Consider the following 6474-nt stretch of genomic DNA (forward strand, 5'->3'; position numbering starts at 1 on the left):
TTCCTAAAATAAAAAAAATTTATTTTTAAGAAATCGACACAAAGAAATAATTTATATGGTAAGGCCATCCACAACGCTGTCACAATACCGTCCCTTAAAACACTATTTACGGGCCCCACTGTACTTTTTCACTCCATCTCTTAACTAAGGGACGGAACCTGCAACGCTCCGTCCCTTAACCGTCTCTTAACCGTCCCTTAAATTACTATTCATTCAATTTCATTTTTTTTATTTTTTTATTCCAACAAATTCAATTAATAAAAAACACACTTCATTAAAAATAAAATACCATTACAACATAAAATTCATAAAAAAAACATAAATAAAAATCCTAAAAAAATTAAAACTACATAATTTAATTTCCTCCGTCAAAGTTTGCCCAAATGTGCTCCATTAGATCATCTTGGAGTTGGGCGTGGGCGGTAGAGTCGCGTGTCCTTGCCCGAATAGACAATCGTTCTTGTATAGGCGGATGCGCTCCACTTTGCGGCGGACTACTTGTGGTTGAGCTTCCGGGGGATTCAGGGTCGAACCAATTTCCCGCCTCGGGTCCTTCGTCTTGGACAATCATGTTGTGCAAGATTATGCACGTATACATGATGTCGACCATGCTCTCCATGAACCACGAACGAGCCGGGGCTTTGATGATGTTGAAGCACACTTGGAGAACCCCGAACGCCCTCTCCACATCTTTGTGAGCAGCCTCCTGCTTCTGCTCAAAAAGAGCTTGCTTTGGGTTCACAGGCCTGCTGCACGTCTTCACGAAGGTTGGCCATTTCAGGTAGATGCCGTCGGCGAGATAGTACCCCATTTTGTAAAGGCGGTTGTTGGCGATGAAGTTGATGGCCGGCGCTTACCACCCAAAACTTCGGTGAAGAGGTCGGATTGGTGCAACACGTTTACGTCGTTGTTCGACCCAAGGACCCCAAAGTACGCGTGCCAGATCCATAAGCGGTAGTCGGCAACGGCCTCGAGTATAACGGTTGGGTGGGTGCCTTTGTGGCCGCTCGTGTAGGACCCCCTCCATGCCGTCGGGCAATTCTTCCATTGCCAGTCCATGCAATCGACGCTGCCAAGCATCCCGGGGAAACCCGTGCACTTGTTCGTGCAGGTCGAGCAGGAACTGGCAATCTGTCGTGCTTGGATTCCGGAGAAATTCGTCAGTGAAGGCCGACCCAGACGCCTTTGCAGAATTGGAGCAAGCACATTCGCCCAATGTTGTCTCCAATGTGGAGGTATTCGTCGAGCACGTCGGCCGTCTGACCAGTCGCAAGCTGACGGATTGCTGCAGTACATTTCTGCAGCGTCGTGTGACTGGGACGACCGATCGCGTCGAACCCTTCCTGGAAGAACTCTTCCTGAGCTACCAAAGTATTCGCGGTGTGGAGAAATTAGGGATGTCAATGTAACCCGAACCCGCGGGCCGGCCTGAATAACCCGATAAAAATACAGGGTTAGGGTTGTAATTTCGCAGCCCGAATTTAAAATCGGGCCATTCGGGCTGACCCGTTCGGGTTGTCGGGTTATGCGGGCTGACCCGATCGGGTTACGGGTCGGACCGTCGGGTTGAAGGCTTCTACACCTGAGCAGTTTTTGTAACGGTCATAACTTTCTCTACAAAGCTCCGATTGAGGTGTACAATATATCCACGCGAAGCTCTTTCGAAGACGAAGAGAATGATATGTATTAGAGGTTTATCAGACTTCAAAATTGCGAGAAACATTGACTCAAACAAGGCTGCTGCACATCCACATATTTTGTGTACATTTTCTAATCTATTTTCTATCATTTCTCAACAAACATGTAAACATACCAAAATATAGAAATATAATCAAAATCATCCAAGACAACCCTTTAAAACCATGCAAAATCCAAATACGTTAACCGACTATAAAAGATCACGAAAAAAATCACTATGTGGTTCATGGATTCATAAATATTCGTATATAAAAGCTTTCTTTTAGTATATTTCCAATATAATAGTGCAAAGTGTTTTGACGCCGCTTCGTCATTTAATTATGCGTACTTTGATGATTCTTAAAACAAAGATAAATTATTATTTGACTTATTTACAGCTGGAATAAATTAAATTTGACCAATCATAATTCAAGAAAATTTAGAGTTACTCCAATTAGCTAGCATCTTGATAATTCACTTTTTAACAATTCAAAATATTTTTGTTACATCTACGATGCACCTATCACGTTATGAAAATTTTATTTAATTTTCTACGAATTGATTTATATTTGAATTTTGAAACAAAGTGTTGATTTATATTTTAAATACATAAACATAAACATACTATTGATAGATATTTTGTAAATAATTATGTAATGAATAAGTTATTTAAATTTAAATAACTTAATCTTTTTTAAAAATATTAAAGAAAATTAAAAATACATATTTCATTGTTGAATGATTATTAAAAATATGTATATAATTAAAGAAAATTTAAAATACGTATTATTTTTTTGAAAATATTAAAAGAATTAAAAATACGCATTGACCCGAATAACCCGGTGGGTTAGCCCGAAACCCGAAGGGTTAGGGTTAGGGTCGAACTTTTATAACCCGAAAAAATCATAACCCGAATAGCCCGTACCCGAATGGCCCGACAACCCGAACGGGTTGGCCCGAACCCGAACGGGTTGGCCCGATTGACATCCCTAGGAGAAATAGTTGTTTCTGCATGCGGAAACGGCGACGAAAGTAGATATCTCCCCAAACCGGGTTATCGCAGAAGTAGTCGCGTACTAACCTTGCGGCGGCTTCCTCCCGGTTACGATGGATGTACGTCCGGGAGCGTCGTTGGGCCGGCGCGGCTTCCTCCGCCTCCCGACGTCGATCTTCTTCAAGTGATTGTTCCATTATTTGACGCATTTGCTCAAAAGGATCCATTAGTTTGATTAAATTTGGGAGAAGAAAAACATAGTTGGTTTGAGATGAAAATTGGAGTGGAAATAGAGAGGAATTGAGAGGAATAGATGTGTGTTTGTGTGTGAAATGAGTATGAAATATGAGTATTTATAGAGTAAAAAAATAAAAAATAAAAAAAAATTGAAAAACGGCTATAAAACGATAACATTACCGTTTGGATTTTACAATTTTTTTTTTATATTTTAATTTGAATTTTTTTAAAAAATGAATTATTGCATCAGGGTGACGAATCCCACTCGCGAGCCAGCGAGTGGGAGTCACGCATGGCCTGGGAGCTCGCCACGTCGCCTCGGCGCGTGGCGAGACGTCGCGTTACGCGTCTTGCAGGGACGGCACTCGGGATGGGATGGTGACGGGCTAGGGACGAGACGGGGCGCCGCAACGCGTCGCGCCGCCGTCTCATCACTCCGTGACGGAACGCGGGACACCCGCGTAACGCGTTGGGGATGCCCTAATACATACAAACTTATGCCGATGGCTAGAAAAATACTCATTGCATAGACAGAATAATGGCGGGGAATTGCTCTTGATTCTTTGCAGATTTTCTCTTTTTTTTTGTGTTTTTTTTGTTTTTCCTTTTCTTATCCTCTAATTGATTAGATTCCATTTTCGAAATAAGCTAATTCCCCAAAATTGACCATTTAATTGTTGGAAGAGAGAATCTAATAGTAATACTATGCAGCACATGACTTCCAACGAGCCCATCAAATCCTAGCAAATCTATTTACCTATGAATGACAGGAGTGGATCCGCTACTGTGGTGGAAACATAACAGAGGCTGCTGTGCTAAAAAAACGACGTAGTTTTATTTGCTATAGTAATTTTCCAATTAAGCTTTCAATTCTGTTGTGCACGGAAGGCGACGTTTTTTAATCCCACTTTTGCAAACTTTAATCTTGTCAAATATAGCTTCTGTAGGGATCTAATTACTCGGGGTTCACTAATTACCGGGACCTCTTTTTATATGACAGAGACTGAGATGGCTAATCTCAAAAGGTACAAGCCAAGTACAACACCAAATATTACAAACAAGAACAATTCAGGGAGTACAAGAATTGGTAGACTAAACCCTAATCTATTACAAGACTTAACCTCTTGCAATAGTACCAGGCTTCTCACCACAATTCACCTGCACACTCAAGAAATCAGTTAGTAATATAAGGAACAGATCCAGAATGGATCTAAAACTGTAAACACAAAAAACCAGAACACAAGGAACAGATAAATGGCTCAGGTCGCAGCCACGACTACACCAGGGCCAAGGACCTCCTCTGTCCTATCCAACAAGTCACAAGGGAGCACCGTGGAACCAATCTAAACCCCGAGCTAGGGTTATGATACGATACCACAACCGGAGACGCGAGCCGAGCAGGACTCCATTACGGCGTCAAAGCCGAAGACAGACCAGCTGACCGAACAGGGCCCCATTGCGGCGTCAAAGCCGAAGACAGATCAGCTGACCGAACAGGGCCCCATTGCGGCGTCAATGCCGAAGACAGGCCAGCTGCCCGAGCAGGGCTCCATTGCGGCGTCGAAGCCGAAGAGGAATACGAGGCCTCCACAACGGTTGGGCGATTTTGTTCCAAAGTAGTTTTATTTATTAATTAAGTTAATTACTTTAGTTTTGCTTTATTTAAGGACTATTAGTATTTTTATTTTTAATTCTTTTTTCGCATGAGTCGAGTCGGGTTTTCTTTGTTGATTCTTTCCCGATGGATATAGGATTAGGTCGAATCAACCCTAGGGTCCGTAGTTTATAAATAGGGCTTTTGTTCACACATTATGAAAATAATAAGAATATAGTTGCCCAAACCTATCGTTGTTTTCTTGAGACACAAGTTTTCGAGCCTGATTGCCTGACGGGGAAGAACTCCCGCACACAATCCGCTCGCTAATCGTTGATTCCAAAGCCGGTCGCCGGCCGATCGATCTTCGCCGAGAAAGAACTCGGACGGTTAAGGGAAAGACCCTTAACAACTGGTGCTTTCATCAAGTACTCATGAAACGATACAACAACAACGGCAAGGCCGTGTGGGGCTCAGGCCGTCAAGATTCTTACCCACCGTACAGATTCGGTGGACGTGTTTCGATAATGGGGGGCCGCCGTGATCAGGGGGGATTTCAGCGGCCGACTATGGAGAATAGTGAGTTTGAGACGCGGGTGGGGGACGATTTGCCCCCGGAGGATCCGGTTGGCATGAAACTAGACCGTATCCTGGAACGATTCGACAAATTGGATATGTGGAAGGAGGAGACCGACCGCCGGTTAGATAATATGGAGCCGCCGCCGACGGGGTCTGCGGACGGGGACGAGTGGGAGACCGATGGAAATCGCTGGCGGAATTTGGGGGACAGAGGCCCCCGAGCGCAGACCTGCCCATCCGGAAATCGGGGCGGGGGGATGGATTATCGTGGTCGTCGCGATAACAGAAGTCATACGGGATTTGGAGGCGACCATTCTTCCGGGAGTGCCCCGTCTGGGGAGCGCCCACCATCATGCTGGGACCCGCCCCAGCGGTTCCAGGCGGCGGGCTACGACAAGCCTGAACGAGTAAAAATGCAGCCCCCCCGCTTCGACGGGACCGATGCAGCAACTTGGATTTCGAAGGTCCAATTCTACTTCAACCACCTGATGATGCCCGAGGCCCAGCGATTGCACTATGCGGTCATGTTGTTTGACCAACCGGCGGCAGAATGGGTGTTCAATTACTGCTCGAATACTGAATTCGTAACATGGCAAGAATTCCTGGAGGACGTACGTCACCGTTTTGATCGTCAAAGCTTCAAAAATTTTTACGGCTTGATTGCAAAGTTAACACAAACGGGGACGGTGCTGGAATACCATGACACGTTCGAAAAATATATGAATCGGGTGAAAGGGGTGCCGGAGTCGGATCTGTTTACATTGTTCGTCGCGGGCCTTAAACCCGACATGCAGGAGCGGCTGCAGCTGCACAGACCGTCGTCCCTAGCAGCGGCTATGGCTCTAGCATTGGAGCTGGCAGACACGCAGGCTGACCGTTGGCACCAGCCGGCCCAACCGGCGGCAAGCCGTCGGCCCTGGCAGAACAGGGACGGAAGGGGTCCGACGGGAGCCACCCCCGTGCAGCAGCCACCCCAGGCTTCGGGTGCGGTGATTCATCCCCAGGGAGGGTCGGGCCGACCGCCTGTTCAGATGAGATCCCCGATGGTTCGGGTTTCGTCGGCGGAGAAAGCGGAAAGGGCTCGGATGGGCCTGTGCTATTACTGTCCCGACAAATGGGTAATAGGCCACGTATGCAAGCAACGTTTATTGTGCTACGCGGAGGAAGAGGATGTTAACGTGGCTTCAGACGACGAGTTTGCGACGGAGGAGAATGTAGCGACGGACATCTCCCATATCCAAGCCATGAAAGGGGGACAGCGGTCGCGACCCCTAAAGGTAACGGGTTTGATCCTCGAGAGGGAAGTTTGCATCCTCATTGATACCGGCAGTGACAGGGATTTCCTACACCCAAGGATTGCAGAGGTTCTTCACTTGCCTCTATCGCCGATTCA

Source organism: Salvia splendens, chromosome 2 (assembly GCF_004379255.2).
Source record: "Salvia splendens isolate huo1 chromosome 2, SspV2, whole genome shotgun sequence".
Lineage (NCBI taxonomy): Eukaryota > Viridiplantae > Streptophyta > Magnoliopsida > Lamiales > Lamiaceae > Salvia > Salvia splendens.